Genomic DNA, 17620 nt, shown 5'->3' with positions numbered 1-17620 from the left:
ATCAAACACTTAAATCAACTGAATATCAAGCTGAGATTATTCAGGGAGTTTAGATATCACCCTGATCCATTCAGTGTCAGGGTCTGCTACTTCAGTATGTGATGGTGGAGACTAAGGATAAGACAAAAGTTACAAACAGTAATAAACCACTGAAGACAAGAAATTTCCAAACAGTAATAACAACTGTTCAAATTAATTATCTCTATAGCTCAGGGGGTATATTAGTGTTTTTCAAGATGCTTTTACAAAAGCATTTTCCTTCATTCATTTCTCTGTTCGCTTAGTCCCTTTATTAATTAGGGGTCGCCACAGCGGAATGAACTGCCAACCTATCCAGCACGTTTTTATGCAGCGGATGCCCTTCCAGCCGCAACCCATCACTGGGAAAACAAACAAAAGCATTTTGCAATCTCTTATTTGTTAACTTTGATTTTTAATTACTAATACCTCTATTAGTGCATACAAATTGAAATGTAGAATTTCTGTATTCATTCTAGCATTTCCTTTACATTGGGATTTCCAACTGAGCACTGTGCTTATCAATTGTTATGGAATAGGCAGATAGCAGCTCTTAGCTGACATCTAATGAGAGAGAAAGAGAGTTTTGAGCAATCTAGAACGAAAATGCATGTTTACTAAATTTGAACATACATTAAACATAACATTAACTTCAATAACATAATTTCATTGTAATATCTTTTTACTCAAGCCCGTCCTAAAACATATAAAACAGAGTTGACATGCATTTTCAAAGTAATGCTGTTACAATCAACAATAGTTTTAGATCTTTCAGAGGTTAACTGCATCCATCAAAGTATTATTTGAAACCCCCATTTATGTTACATATATATTATTAAATATATATAAATCCAACCATGAAGCTGCTTGTTTGCACAGACTTACATGGCATATTTTTATACTTTTACTTTCAGCCAAAACCAGTCATGTTGAGGGCTAAACCAAGATAGCAGTGCAGTCACACAGAATCTTATCTTCTAAGACAAAACATAAGCTATTCTTTATTCCCATAATGTTACTGCCAGTTTCTGTGCTTGCGATTTTGCTACTCGACACTCAATATTTAGATTTTAGCTTTTCAATGACAATTAAATGCCAAAGGAATAATTTTTTTTTTGTTTTAAATCAGTTCTAAAATCATTTAAAACCTGAGAGCTTAGCTGAGCCATTTACTGCATTCTGCTCTCATCTGTTTCTTTTTATATCTGAGTTTAACACCAAAAGCAACAAGAAATTGAGAGGGCACTCTTACCAACAGCGCTTGGCTTCTGCTTGATGAATCTGCAAACCATCCCAAGATGTGCAAACTGTCCAGACCGGTCCAATCCAGTTAGGGTCATAATTTTCTCGGGATTGCTCCTGGTGCATCATTGATCAATCGACCTCACCCTGATATTTCTAGGTATCTTGTCTGACTTTTGTGGCCACTACTATCTAATGGATCCTTATTATAATGTTATTTGTTATTTTTATTCAATTATTTCTTTCCCTAATAATCTGACCTACACTATTCTTATGGCATGCCTTTTTGTCTGTGATGTAGTTAGATAGCAGTGGTGGAACTAATTACAATCTCGGGTTAATTTAGTCCACTACTGAATAAAAACCAGTCCAAGTTTTATCCCTGAGAATGTGTTAAAACACACCCATCAACTGAGTATTTTAACTCTGGGTGAAAGAGGAGGTACACCTCTCAACTACTGTTACACTTATCACTTATCACTTATAGGTGTACCACAAAAAATGCACCAGCTCGCTAAGGGATTCCACACAAATCTACCACAAATTTCTGTGAATCCACCGGCGCCTTTCATTCACGTCTGAATGAGAAACCAACACTTTCATTCACGTCTGAATGAGAAACCATCACTTTCATTTACGTCTAAATGAGAAACCAACACTTTCATTCACGTCTGAATGAAAAAACCAGCAGCGTTCCGTTACTACCCACTACTTCACAGACAATCCCTAGTCTATAATTTTTAAATCTTCCTACCTTCATTTTGTTGATTGATCAATGGTGTTACCAGTAAACAAGTGCCCGCATCCTCCACCAAAACTCTAGGGATAGTTTACAGTTTAACCCAAAGAATGACCAGTCTGGTAGATGAAGAAGAGCCGGAGTCAGAGATTTAAATAAATAAATCAAGTTTACTGAAGATAGTTTGCAGTTTCATTCGCAGAAGCCAGCTTCAACACTCGCAATGAGTTCCTAGGCCGCTCTGCTTACAATCACCAATCAATAACAATTATACTCTCACATAACGTCATTAATTGTGTCATACATATTTGGTGTTCTAACCTGATTGGTTAAAACACAGATAAACTAGGAACATTTCTACGTGGGGTTTGTGCGTACAATTCTGAACAATATCTAAACATAAATGTCAGACATCCTTTAGACTGATTAGAGCTGACTCCAGACCTGTGAAATGGATCAACAATCAAATAGAACACACACACACAAAGTATAATCTGTTTCTTATCCTAGGCTGACTGTACTGTAAGCCGTCTTTATCGAAACTGGTTAAAAACTGGTATAATCTACATTCAAGCAGTTATATTCTTACTACACAAAGTCTATCTTGAATAAAAAGTAGAATAACTTTAAAAGACTTAACCGTAAAACTATAGCAAAATCACTTTAGACATTTTAGACAGTATTAACTCCTAGAAATAACAATAGAAACAGTTGTTTCCAGTCCTCAGCCCTCAGTTCCACTCAAGGTCTCCATGACCTCTGACCTAGTTTGCTGGCTCCTGAAAATAGGTATAAAGAGACAGGCAAATGCACTGAACATTCTTATATTAAGCAATGTGTTAACTTATTCATTAATTAAAATCAACAATTGCCACAAGTCAACAATTGAAAAGATTTTTTCCATGCCTTAGAAGCGTGACTTGATCAGTACTTATCTACACAGCATGCTGGCATCAAAGATCCTGTTTCTCATATCGAATCCCTAGTCTTCCACACTTTAGGAAACGTAAACATTCAGGACGTGCCATTAGCACAGCCTGCACTAAAATGTGGTTGGAGATTATTGATGGCAACACCGATGTCACCTTGAAAAACCTGCCGTGACCCAGATTCAAACAGGGGTTGCTGCAGCCACAACGCAGAGTACTAACCCCTATACGATCACGGCGAGCTACGGGACAGCCGTTGTAGCTCTTGTGTGGCATGTTCCTCCCTGTGATATGCCCCCTTTCTGTTCAGTGAGAACACGCTGTTGTTTTTCTCCTCCTACCAGCACAACGCTTTTCCCAAGAAACAGTGGAAATGCAAACATTTGATGACTGCTGCAATTTTAAAAAGTTAGAGGACGTAGTCGGCAGAATTCGAACCTGCGCGGGGAGACCCCAATGGATTTCAAGTCCATCGCCTTAACCACACGGCCACGACTACAAGATTGTCAGAAATGCCATGTCTTCATGACTAGTACACGTATTGTGCATCCAGATGAAACTTTCATCAAGTGATAGCTCAACGGCAAAAGCTGTGGCTCCACAAAATGAGCATTACACAGCCGAACACGGACTTGAACCCTGGACCCTCAGATTAAAAGTCTGATGCTCTACCGACTGAGCTGTCCGGGCTCTACAACAGTAATTTACAAGTAGGCAAGGTTTACGGTTGTGGTAGGCGCAGACCTTTACAGAACTCTAAAGTTTACCGTGAGATGAGGTTTAAGCTTATGGTTGGTGTGGATGTTGCTAAAACATGACAGGTTACTTTGATGTTGGGTTTATGGTTGTTGTAGATGTAGACATCAGTACAACACAATAGTTTGAACTCCATGTCATGTAGGAGACATTAAATAGATCAATGATAACTGCAGAAGGTTTAAGTCAAATTTTAAGTCAAAACTGTTAATTAAGCAAAATGAGATTGTGTAAAATAGGTTTGGCAAATCGTCACCTTAGAATTATAAGGTTCTATCTGTGTACTGAATGATTTTGAGATATGGAGCTTAAAAGTTTTTGCATTCCATATATCAAACAATATGTGTGTAGCATTTCTCTTTCATACATTGATGATTTGCATTTAGAGAACCCTTTAGAAGGGTCTCTGTCATGACAAAGTTACTTTGCACTTACAAATTGGAGTAAAAAAACACAGTAAATGTAGATAAAACCTCATTCTGAAAAGTCATTTTCTACTTGGAATTATGAGGTTCTATCTGCCAAATCATTCATTGAAGCTTTACTTTTCAAGAAATACAATAAAAAAAATGTATAAGTTGGTGTTGTAACAATATGTTAATACTTGAGAAAGTAAAATTTTGGTTTCTATAACATTTATTTCATGTTTTAGGATGAATATTTTTCTTGTTCAAATTGAGCTTACAAAGCTGGGCTAAATATATATTTTTTTCCAGTGCAGATGTTAGTTTTATCGAATTAATATGTTAATATTTATGACATTTTATGCTTTACATGAATTATTGAATCATATTTATTGAATTATATGCCCTATAAATTAAATTAAGTATTTGTCCTTCAAGGCTTAATATTAAATTTAAAGACTTTAAAAGAAATAGACGATGACCAGATGAGTTTAATAAACACTGAAAAGTGTTTCACTGACTACATGTAAACAAATAAATATATTTCACATTTAATATAGACATTTTTTACTATTGATCTCTTTTTCAACAATATAAAATCTAACATTTCATTTCAATGTCGGTGACGCTATGCCACAGTGGGTAGCACAATCGCCTTACAGCAAGAAAAACACTGGTTCAAGCCTCAGCTTGGTCAGTTGGCATTTGCCGTCCTTGTTGCTCAAATGTTCTGGAGTTTGAAAGAGGCCGGTGCTTCCGTGGAAGCTTTTTTACTTGCACCCTCTTATCGTTTTGATGGATGTTGTTGCAAAATTTTATGTCATCTTTACTGAAAATAGCTGCAAATACATACAGAAATGCCATAGTCCAGCCCCCATCAGTAAAGTGAGTACATACATGACGAGGTGGCCGAGTCCATTGAAACCCTTTCTTACTGTTCATATGCTCCGTCGTTCATATGGTAAAACTGAAAGTCATCTTACCGAAAAATAGTTGCAGAAACATACATATACAAATATGTGCCACAGTCCAGCCTCCACCAGAGAAGAGGGAAAATATGTGACGAGGTGGCCGAGTGGTTAAGGCGATGGACTGCTAATCCATTGTGCTCTGCACGCGTGAGTTCGAATCCCATCCTCGTCGCTTGTATACTCTGGCGTTTGAGAGAGCCTGGTGCTTCCGCGGAAGGTCTTTTGAAGGATGTTACTGCAAAATTTAATGTCATCTTTACTGAAAATAGCTGCAAACACATACATAAATGCCATAGTCCAGTCCCCATCAGGAAAATGGCTTTATACATGACAAGTTGGCCGAGTGGTTAAGGCGATGGACTACTAATCCATTGTGCTCTGCACGCGTGCGTGGGTTTGAATTCCATCCTTGTCGATTATATGTTCTGGTGTTTGAAAGAGGCCGGTGCTTTCGTGACAGGTGTTTTACTCTCACCCTCTTATCGTTTTGAAGGATGTTGTTGCAAAATTTAAAGTCATCTTTACTAAAAATAGCTGCAAATACATACAGAAATGCCATAGTCCAGCCCCCATCAGGAAAGTGAGTACATACATGACGAGGTGGCTGAATCTATTAAATCCCATTCTTGTCGTTCATATGCTCTGTCGTTCATATGGCAAAACTGAAAGTCATCTTACCGAAAATAGTTGCAGAAACATACATTTACAAATATGTGCCACAGTCCAGCCTCCACCAGACAAAAAAGGAAAATATTTGACGAGGTGGTTAAGGCAATGGACTGCTAATACATTGTGCTCTGTACACGTGGGTTCGAATCCCATCCTTGTCGCTCGTGTGCTCTGGCATTTGACAGAGCCTGGGGCTTCCTTGGAAGTTCTTTTACTCGCACCCTCTCAGCGTTTTGAAGGATGTTGTTGCAAAATTTAATGTCACCTTTACTGAAAATAGCTGCAAATACATACATAAATGCCATAGTCCAGGACTTCCGGTTGGGTGAGCGGTAAGATGGCAGCATAGAACGTACTCTCCTGGTCAAGGTGTTCAAAAAGCCCTTATACTTTTACCAATTCAAGTGAGCTTTGCGCTTGATGACTTCAAAATGAATGGGGCAAAACCTAAAAAGGGGAATTCAAAGCCAAAATTAAGCGAGGAGGAAAAGGAGACGAGGAATGATAACGACAAGTTAGGCCTACCTGAGAAAGAACATGGCGCCAAAACTTTGCGAGCAGTGAGAGCACTCAGCAGAGATATCTCCGAACTGAAGACGGATTTAAGAAAAGAATTTAGCCAATTCAAAGAAGAGTTTAAAAAGGATATGAAAACAGAAGTGGACAAGCTGAAAAGCGACATAAACCAGAAGCTTGAAGGCATCACAGAAGATATTCAGTCACATGGCACAAGACTGAATGAAGCAGAGGATCGAATAACTGAACTCGAGTCGGCAAACCTTGAACTAAAGGACGTTTTACTGCACACCTTGAAAGAGCAAAAAATGATGCAGAATAAGGTCACAGATCTCGAGGGCCGATCACGACGAAATAATATCAGAATATACGGTATTAAAGAAGGAGCAGAATGGACCTCCATGATTAATTTCATCACGTCTTTGCTAAAAACTGAGCTCTCACTGGACTCCAATTTAGACCTGCAGGTACAGAGAGCGCACAGATGAACCGCAACACGATGGCAAGCAGATTTTCTTTGCGCATGATTTCCCCATGGAGATTAATGCAGAACTGAAGGAATATAAAGAAGTAAAAAAAAGTCCTCAAGGAGAACAAAATCAGATTTCAGACGCCCTACCCAGCCAAGATGCGAATACACTGGGAGACAGGACCACAACTTTACGAAAGCGTGGCTGAAGCTACGAAAGATTTGAATAAGAGAGGATATACGGTAGATCTGACGATGACGCAGCAGGTATCCGAAGACCCCGGGACTGGAGCTGGGTTTTGCTGGGTCAAACGTGGCCCACAACTTTGAAAGCCAATGTTCTTTTTTCTTTGTTTATTTTTATTATCATTTTTGTTAGTTCTAAAGATTGCCAACTTAACTTTCTGAAATTACCATGCAGAGATATGTTAAAATTGCATCTTTAAATGTAAATGGGTTAAATAATCCAATTAAGAGGAGTAAGGTTATAGCCAAAATAAAATGTGAAAAAATCAAATCATATTCTTGCAAGAAACACACCTTTCCCCATCTGAACATGATAAACTTAAAAAAATTGGATATACACAAACTTTTTATAGTTCTTTTAGGAAAAATAATAAAAAAGGCAGTTTCAATATCAGTACATAATTCTCTTATTTTTGAATTGCTAAAAGAGATATCAGATAAAGAAGGCAGATATATTTTGCTTCAGGGAAAACTAAATGAACAATTCATCACTTTAGTAAATGTATATGCACCCCCTGGCAGTAAAACGCTGTTCAATACAATCATCAACCTTTTGGCTATGGAGACTAAGGGAATAACAATATGTGGAGGTGATTTCAATATAGTTCATAACCAACAAAAGGACACTTCCAATAATGAAAGAATTAAAACGCCTCAATTAAGAAGTTTTTAGAATTCATTAAAAGATCTTGGAGTATTAGATGTTTGGAGAGATCTTCACCCCTCAAAACGGGAATACTCTTATTATTATTCACCCCATGCAGTTTACAATAGGATTGATTATTTTTTTATGTTTAGCAGGGACAGACACAGGGTAAAAGAATGTGAAATGAAAGCGGCCGATGTATCAGATCATGCAACATTATACCTCACTTTAAATTTGAATGACAGAAAAGCTGACAAAATATGGAGGCTAAATACAAGTATACTTGGGAAAACAGAAGTAGTGGCCCAAAACAAATCAGAAATTGAATTATACGTAGAGAATAATGATAATGGGGAAGTTAGTCCTATAATCTTATGGGATGCAGCTAAAGCTGTATTACGAGGCAAGATCATTTCTATTACAACAACCCTTAAGAAGATAAAAGAACTTTGATTTAGGAATCTTGAAGATGAATTAAAGCAATTAACAGAACAACATGCAACTAGTAAAGATACCCAGATTTTGAAACAGATCAAAAATATAAAAAATAAAATAGATGAGATGTATAGAGAGGACATAAAGAAAAAAATAAAAATTCTTAAGGCAAGCCTTTTATGAAACGGGACCAAAAGCAACAAAAAGGCTAGCATGGAAACTTAAAAAACAACAACAAAAGGTTTCAATTCATAAGATAAAGGACCCCAACTCAGGAAAAATATTGTATAGTCTGGATAAAATTAAAGAGGCATTTGAAACCTATTATAAATCTTTATACTCAAAACAGACACAGGTAAATAATAAATCAATTAAAGCTTTTTTGGATTCTCTTGATCTTCCCTGTATTGGATGAGAACAAATTAGTCTCCTAACAAAAGAAATTATACAGGAGGAATTAGATAAAGCTATAAATAATCTTAAAAATAATAAAACACCCGGCAATGATGGTCTACCTTCTGAGTGGTTCAAAACATTTAAAAAAGAGATCTCACCTCTTCTTATATCATCATTTAATTGGACACTTAAAGAGGCAGAAATTCCCCCTTCTTGGAGGGAAGCAATTATCTCAGTCATACCTAAAGAGGGGAAGGATAAAACTCTTTGTAGTTCATTTAGACCTGTGTCTGTTTTAAATGTAGACTATAAATTATTTGCCTTTATTTTAGCCAAGAGACTTGAAACATTTTTACCTGATTTGATAGACATAGATCAAACAGGGTTTATTAGAGGACGGCAGAATCAAGATAATATAAGAAGGACACTTCAAGCAATACGACAAATTAAAAAAGATCACATTAAAGCAATTTTAGTTAGCCTAGATGCAGAGAAAGCTTTTGACTGTGTAAATTGGGAATATTTATTTAATGTTTGATATTTCGATTACCAAAAATACAGTTAGAAGCTTTCAATGTACATATTTAAACCCAGAGGCTTGGATAAAAATAAATGGTTGTCTTTCAAAAAAGATAAAACTAGACAAAGGAACTGATGTTTGCCCTGATGTTTGCCATGTACATTGAACCTCTAGCCCAGGCAATTAGAGAAGAACAATCAATTAGGGGGATTAACATTAATAAGGTAGACCATAAAATTGCTCTATATGCGGATGATGTGCTAGTATATCTCTCCAATCCAGATGAATCACTTTCTAGTCTGCTACTTGTTCTTGAAAGGTTTGGACAACTCTCTGGGTACAAATTAAATATACAAAAAACTCAAATTTTATAATTTGGCTACAACCAAACAATAAACTTCAACATAAATTAAATATTAATTGGAAACTAAACTCCCTTAAATACTTAGGAGTATGGTTAACACAAGATGCAGCTGACCTGTAATGTCACTGACTCGGTCCCAGTCATTCCCCTCGCTGGCCAGCAGAGGTCACCGTCACCGGACATCTAACCATGACGTCATGCACAAACACTGATTGCCACACACACCTGCAGCACATCACACTGATAAACCACGCTCACTCATATAAGCAGCTCACACACTCAGTCCTGTGCGAAGATTGGTGGGAGATGGATTTATGAAAAAGCAAACTTGGAAGAATTTATGTCAGTTAGTGAGGAAGGGTTAAAAACACTTGATAAAATGGAGATATCTGACAATGATTAAATAAACAACAGAATAGTAGCAGTAACTAGAATTGTACATTTCCTAAAGGAAATGTGAATGGGGTTTGCGTGGCAAATCGATGGGGTACAAAATGGTACTAAACTGGGCAATAGCATTGGAAAGGTAAGAAATTGTTAAATTCATGTGTTTTTGTGGTTGCTAGGGTATTGTACATGGTTGCTAGGCTGTGGCAACGCCATTTTAATAGCTGAAGACAATAGAGATTTGATCAGCCTGCATCAAAAAATGCCAAACCCTGTGTTTCTACATTCCTGTGCTGAAATATGGCTTGTTTATGTTGTTATATGGTTGTTAGGGGGCTTAAAGTGGTTGCTAGGGGGTGTTTCCAATGAATGGTGTTTATATGAAACCTTTGTTTTCTCAATGATTTTTTTTGGCATAAAGACAAATCAATATTATGTATTTATATAGTGTACAGTTTTTTTTTATTATTTTTTTTTTTTTACTACAAATTTACCAGTGCAACTAAATTGAATATATTAAATATTGTTGTTAAGTACGTATGACATAGTGAAGATACTTGGATTCAGGATTTTTTTTTTATTTTATTTTTTTTACAAAATCAACACCAAAACAAAATCATGATAACTCAGGGATGACATAAGTGAGAATTCAAATGCCGTTTATGAACCAAGTAGTGTCAAAGCAAGCAATAGGGCTGCATGATAACAAAAATCTAACATATTTTGTTATTCCTGCAATTGTATATTGCAATATGAATACAAAGTTTAGATTGATTGAGATGATTATGTAGTGGGAATGCATTTGTGTAAAATCTAAGGAAAAATCTACAATCATAGATAAATGCATAAAAATATATAATTAAAATGAACAGTGTTTTCTCAGTCTCGGGTAAATCAGGTAATAATAAAATAATTCAGTAAAATTAATTGTCATTAAAAAATTTAAAATGGACTCTTATTAAACTCTTATTCCTGATTGCTTTTAAAATCATTATATAGTCGCAAACCTCAAAAACACATGCAAATTATACAACAAACTCAGTGTTGCATATCCTGTGATGTGTCTATTGTGAATGATAACATTGCAATAATAGAGCTGCACAATATATTGTTACAGCTTCATCAGGCAGAGTCAAAATCAGAAGCAAACAGCACTGTCAGGTAATCCTCAAAGAAATACAAAATCCAGGCAGACATTAAACGATTAATAATCATAAAACAAAGAAATTCAAAAAACCTGATAATGTAAAACAAGAGAACCATTATACGTGTTGGTGTGTTTCCTCTCGGTGCTCCAGTTTCCCCCACAAGTTCAAAGAAATGTGGTAGAGGTGAATTGGGTAAGCTAAATTGTCTGTAATGTATGTGTGTGAATAAGGGTGTATGGGTGTTTCTCAGTGATAGGTTGTGGTTGAAAGGGCATTCACTATGTAAAACAAATGCTGGATAAGTTGGCGGTTCATTCCACTGTGATGACCACAGATTAATAAAGGGACTAAGTCAAAAAGAAAATGAATGAATGAATGAAAAAAATGCACGATCATGTAGGAACTTCATATCTTCCAAATTCTTCCAGAAAATGTTAAATGTCTCTGATATTGCATACAGAAAAATATTATATCCTCAAGAAGACACAGATCCCTTTCCAATTCAGCATGTGCAGGTTTCTGCACACAGTGTAAAATGTTTTCTCAAAAATGTCTTTTATGTAGACAATGAAAAAGTCCAAAGCTGGTAAGTGGTGTCTCCGCTAAATCTGGTGAAAGGATGCCAAACTATCATCAATATATAATTCCTGAAACCTGAATCAGTTCATCCTGGCTAAAAGGAATGATTCAAACAAATTGGACAATCCATGTGCAGTTTCTGATGTGTGAGTCTTAAATAGTCCACAAAAGAGAAAAAGGTGAAACAGCAATTAAGGAAATTGTCCTGATAAAGTGTCATCTGTAGAGGTGCAAAGCTTTATGGGAAATGTAATCCAGATGTGGAATAGAGTGCCATTTAGTAGAAGTTGTGCACACCCCAGCTGGTGATCATAACAGCTACATTCACCGTGGGGAAAAATAAACGTAACACTTTAAAATATGGGACACATAGTTAATGTTAGTTAATGTTTTTTCTAACTTGACCAAACAATGAATTAATGATACATAAATTAGTTAATGTTCGTAAATACATTAATTAACATTAATTATGTGCCCTGTAGTGTAAAGTGTTACGTTTAGGAAGTTTATCAGGTGGATTGGCTGAGGAAGCATAGGGTCTGGAGAAGAGAAGTAGAAAAGGTACAAGAGGGAGAAAAAGTTGTGACAGATCTTTCTGAAGTGCGATGGCTAGTTAAAAAAAAAACACCCAACAAACAAACAAACAAACAAACAAAAGAAAACACACACACACACACACACATTGTTCATCACATATCAAAAAAACAAAAAAATCTTGGCCATTTTTCATCCCAAAACTTTGTGGAAACTCCAAATCCAGCATCACCCTACTGGATTTGATTTTTCAGACACTGGGCAAGGTTTTTTAAAAATATGTCATTGCCCAAAGGGGTCAAATGAACTCTATCATGTAAGAAATGGCCAGGATCTTTATATGTTATCTCTGGGTGATGAACAATGGCACCACCAACTGACACCATAATAGTAGCCATCGCATGGTTGACAAAGCGCCGCGCCCTGTCAACCTTCCTCAGACTTTCAGCAGACCTCCACAGGCATCGCTGGGTGATGGCAGAGAAGATGATCTTCATCTGAGGGAACTGCCTATGGAGGTCTTGCAAGTCCTGCTTCATCACTGCGGCAAGTATAACACTCTTGATGTTACCGAGGTCATTTCCGCCACAGTGAATAAGCAGGACATCTGGCACAGCTCTTCCTTCAAGACAGCGGTGAAAGAAAGAGACAAGGTTTCTCCAGACCAAGCCTCCACAGCCAAACCACCTGATATGGGCGTTGAGACCAAGGTTGGTCCCGACAGTTTGCCTTGCCTGTTCTTCCCCACGGCGAATGTAGCTGTCACCAATTACATATACGATGGGTCCTGTTGATTGAGAAAGAATAAGAATGTCAGTTTTCAATAAAACAAAAAAATTATATATATATATATTATCTTTTTTTTTTACTTTAAAGATGCATTACATTTATTTATTTATTTTTATCTAAAATTAAATAATGAAAATAAATAAAATATATAACCTAAGTAACATTGATATATGTTATAGTTTCGGACAGAATGAATACTCATGATAACACTACTGTTTAACTCTTGGGTGAAAAATTCCAATTCAACATTATCTTCTTTTCCTCCATTTGGAATGGTTACAGGTGTGTTTTCACGTGACCCTGTTACTGCACAGAACTGCAGTACACTGCAAATTTTAGATAGTAGATTTAACTACCTTGGAGTTAAAATTAACACTCCCTCAGAGTTTATATGGGAACCACTATAAGTGTTAAAAATAACACTTTTGAAAGTGTTAACATTGTCAACACCAAGAGAGTGTTATTTAACAAACTCTTATTGTGTAAAATATCTGTTAAATTTCCAAAAAAATACCAGCAGCTGTGGTTGCCAGAATTTTTCTGTGAAAAACATGGAAGTTTTATGTAACTGTATAAATTTACAAAAAATAACAATGTTTCATGAACTAATACATTGTTTATTTTACAAAATCATAGCTTGGTGCATAAAAATGTAAATTCTTTAGATGCAATAATGTTTGCATGTGTGATAGCAATTAACAGATTTTGACTGCATTAGTAACTACACAGTTACCTTTAAACAAAAGAAGATGGAGCATAACATCAAATTTTTTCAGTTCTTCTTGGACTTGAACAGAGACGCTATTATCCTCCACAATGGTGACACAAAAACCGTTTTGCTGTTTTTCTTTCTTTTTTTTCATTTTTGGATTTTACGGAAAAATACCAGCAGCTGTGTTCGCCAGTAATCTGCTGTTTTTAACATTCATAAATTCAGTTTACAGAATATTTCTGTTAAAAACACATTCAACAGTCTGTATTTTTTATCGATTTCACACTGCAAATTTTAGATTTGGTAGATTTTACTACCTTAGAGTTAAAATTAACACTCCCTCAGTGTTTATATGGGAACCATTATAAGTGTTAAAATAACACTTTTGAAAATGTTAAAATTTTTAACACCCATAGTGTTAATTAGCAAACTCTTATTGTGTAAAATATCTGTTAAATGTATGTCAAAATACTGGCAGCAGTGGTTGCCAGTAATCTGCTGTTTTCAACATTTTACATTCGTAAATTCAGTTTCCAGAATATTTCTGTTAAAAATACATCCCATAGTCTGTATTTTTCATTCGAACACACTTAAGCCTTAAATTCCAAAGCAAAATCCTAACTAGTGTCCTCACTACAGAGGGCTGAACACTCAGACAGTGATGAAGTTAATGAGACAATTAAGTGTCTAATTAAAGGAGGATTGAGAATTGTTGATGAACAACTGTTAACAAGCAGAATCACTGAAGGACAGAAACACACAAGCCAAAACCAAAAATGAAATCAACTGAGGAAAAAAAAAAACTATAACTAAAATAATAATCAATAAAAATAAAACAAATTACACAATAAAAATTTTTTATTTTTCAACATCTTTAAAAAAAAACTCATCACATTAAACAACTTATCATGGAGCTTCACCTATTACTGACCTTTGACTTTATTTCTGTCATGTGAACAAAAGCTCTTAATAAAATTTCCGTTGTTCATTTGAAGTCACCATAATGGAGGACAGAGTCTGCTTTAGTCAGGCTCTTCAACTTCTTACTATAAAAGCCTTTTATTTTGGCTGCTATAATTAGTGTTAATCACACTATTTATACATATAGCATAGAAAGCCAAAAGAAAATTAAGTGTCAGTCTGAAGAGATTATTAATGATAACATAGCCTTCCTTTCCTGCTTGTTTTCTAATTCAGTATCATATTAGTTATGTGTGAGAAATAAATAATATACATAAATGAAACAACTTAAGCTCCAACAATTAATGACTTTATAACAGGTTTAAATCACCATTTACAATGAGAATGTTTGATCTATGGCAGAACTTAAAAACACCCAGACATTAACAATTAGTCTTTGAATCTCAATAATGGTGACAAACAAAAAAAATAAAAATCAAGTAAAAAAAACACTCTACTGAAATATCACCTCCCAAAAACAACACAAAATAAAGGAAAAGAAAGAGATTGTAAGAACATAAAGCTGCATAATTTATTCATGCTGCAATGCATGCTGGGAGCTTTGTACTATGCTGGCACCCAGCATACATTGCGGCATGAACTATGCAGCTTTTTTTTAGCAACCACGGTTGAGGTTCATATCCTGATTCTTGATGTCTGTGTGTCAGAATGAGCAAGCTGGAGCTTGAATGTTTAGTGCATAAAACTTTAATTATTAATTGCATCCTAATTGTTTATTGAATCTTCTAAGAAGTAGTGTTGTCCCATGCAGTTTTAATGCAGCTATATTTGCATAATTTTATCAATCAACTTTCTAAACACCTTGGGCCTGTTTCAGTAAGGAGGTTCAAACAACTCAGAGTTTAAACTTGAACTCTGAGTTGATTTACCGAGAGATTAAAAACTCAGAGTTTTTGGTTTCAGAACAGCTGATCTGAGTTGGGTCAATCAACTTCGAGTAGACCAACTCAGAGTTAAGCGCACACACCGTGACTTTAAAAAGGCATTATCAGTGGAGCGCAGACATTACGAGTGACTATGGCAATATCTTATAAAAGAGATCACCATCTTTCTCTAGCTGAACTTGATGTTCTCATGCAAAGTTATAGCAAATATGAGCGTATATATTTGAAAAGAAGCAACCATCAGTGAAGAAGAGACAGTTAGCATGGGAAAACAGCTGCTCAAGTTAATGCCTAATTTAACTTTTTAAGTATTTAAATATTTAAGTATAATAAAATAAGTAATGTAATTTGTGACGTTTATATACTTTTTTCTAAACTTTTTTATACATTTATTAGTTTTAAATGATTTAACAGTGCACTTGTGTGTCTGCCTTTTTTATTGATCAAGTAATAGAGGTTGATATAACATTAAGAAGGTAAGCAGTACTAAAAATATTTTTTTGAAAGAATAATAATCCCATTAATCTAGTAACAGTGCATATCGAAGGTGAATTCAATTTAATTATTTATTAAAAAAGCATAAGCCATTCTAGTACAGTTCTTCTGTGTGTGACTAAAATGTAGGCAATAGCTATGTTTCCATCCAAATATATTACATAAATTTATGTGCAAAACTGGAATATTGCATAAAAGATGCGAATAAAATTCCATCCAACGAGTCAAAGAGAAAAAAAATTGTCACTTCCTGATTAAACTGGCATCAAATATCAATAGTAAAAACAGAATTTACTGTGGTAGAAGAAGCTGCGTCAATTAATTCTTTATTTAGCCTAATTAATGTACTTGCGCCTCGATGTCAGAAGACCATGCTGAAACACAATGAACACGTGGGGGCGTCTGAAGCCATGAGACACGGAGACTCTTGACACGCACCAGACGATCGGAGGTAATTAATAATATACACTAATACTGAAACAGTTCAGGCATTTTAGAATGACTAAAACAATATTTAAGACGTGTTACAGTGTTCTCAGCCTCCATTTACACACATTTTCATTATCATATGATCATGATCTTTTTTTTAATGTACATACTGTAATTTGTTCAGTAAAAGTGTTTCCATCGTAGTTTATGCGCACATTTTCTATCGAATAAAAGTTTATCCTACTCAGTTATGTGCGTTTTCTTATGCATATTTTAAAAAGTTATGTGCATCATGACGTTTCTATCAATCGTTTTTATGCACGTATCCAAAATGAGCATTAAAATAGGTGTGTGGAAATGTAAGGCTCAGGCAAGAAATACCGCTTCATCTTTAAAAAAGGGGAGGAGACCGACAGAAACTCTGAGTTTAGAGAATAAAACCTGCTTCTGACCAGGTTAGATTCACAGAGTAAGTTACCACAGTAACTGACTCTGAGTTAAAGTTACCTTTCTTTCAGAAACAGGCTTGACTTACCCTGCTTTCTCGAGTTTAACAAACCTGCCATTTTGAAACGGAAAACCCAGAGTTTCTCTCATTTCAGGGTTAAAATACTCTGAGTTTTCAGTTAACCTCCTTTCTGAAACAGGCCCTAGGTGTTTTAGAATGACCAAAACAACATTTTAGACGCTCTGCAGTGTGCTCAGCCTGCTGGTTTGTGCATTCACACACATTTGTATCATCATATAATCTCTTATAACCAACCTTTTTTAATGCACAAACTGGAATTTGTTCAGTAAAGGTGCTTGCGTACTTTACGTAAGTTTATCTTTTCTAATAAAATAAAAAGTTTATCCTACTCAGTTATGCGCATGTTTTTTATGCCAATATTTCAAAAGTTATGTGCATCATGACATTTCCATCAACTAATTTTTTTATGCTCATAGCCCATCCAAAATGCACTTAAAAATAGGTGGCTGGAAACGTATGGCTAAGCGAGAAAAAGGAAAGGAGACTGACAAAAACTCACGAGTTTAGAGAATAAAACCTGCTACTGACCAGGTAGGTTCACAGAGTAAGTTACCACGGTAACTGACTCGCAGTTAAAGTTAGATCTCTTTCAGAAACTGGCTTACCCTGCTTTCTCAAGTTTGACAAACCTGCCATTTTGAAATGATAACCCAGACTTTCTCTCATTTCAGGATTAAAATACTCTGAGTTTTTACTTGACCTCCATTCTGAAACAGGGCCCTGAACTCAAATGCTATTGTTTTAGAACTTCAATTGCCTATTGGAGAAATGACCAGGATTAATAAACTTGCTCCACAAACAAATGTGTTCATGACTATACATACAAAAAACAA

The 17620-nt window shown here is 35.5% G+C and overlaps 1 protein-coding gene, 1 long non-coding RNA gene and 2 other non-coding genes across 4 annotated transcripts in view; 2 read left to right on the top strand and 2 right to left on the bottom strand.

Annotated features, from left to right (window-relative positions):
* The window catches only part of LOC148680292 (uncharacterized), a 790608-nt gene that overhangs the window by 465370 nt on the left and 307618 nt on the right, over positions 1–17620 (top strand). The gene's annotated exons all lie outside the window — the stretch shown is intronic.
* Positions 3346–3427, bottom strand: trnas-uga (transfer RNA serine (anticodon UGA)). Its single transcript has one exon. It is a non-coding gene; the product is annotated as a tRNA-Ser (tRNA).
* Positions 5150–5231, top strand: trnas-gcu (transfer RNA serine (anticodon GCU)). Its single transcript has one exon. It is a non-coding gene; the product is annotated as a tRNA-Ser (tRNA).
* LOC108183930 (uncharacterized) overlaps positions 10265–17620 on the bottom strand; it is a 34940-nt gene continuing 27584 nt past the window's right edge. The window contains exon 8 of the mRNA XM_087249128.2: positions 10265–12755. The gene's annotated coding sequence lies outside the window, so the exon portion shown is untranslated. The remainder of the gene's footprint in view (positions 12756–17620) is intronic.

Source organism: Danio rerio, chromosome 4 (assembly GCF_052040795.2).
Source record: "Danio rerio strain M-AB ecotype USA chromosome 4, GRCz13ab, whole genome shotgun sequence".
NCBI classification, from domain to species: Eukaryota; Metazoa; Chordata; class Actinopteri; order Cypriniformes; family Danionidae; genus Danio; species Danio rerio.
Note: the sequence above shows the minus strand (reverse complement) of the source record. Positions and strands in the feature narration are given on the sequence as shown.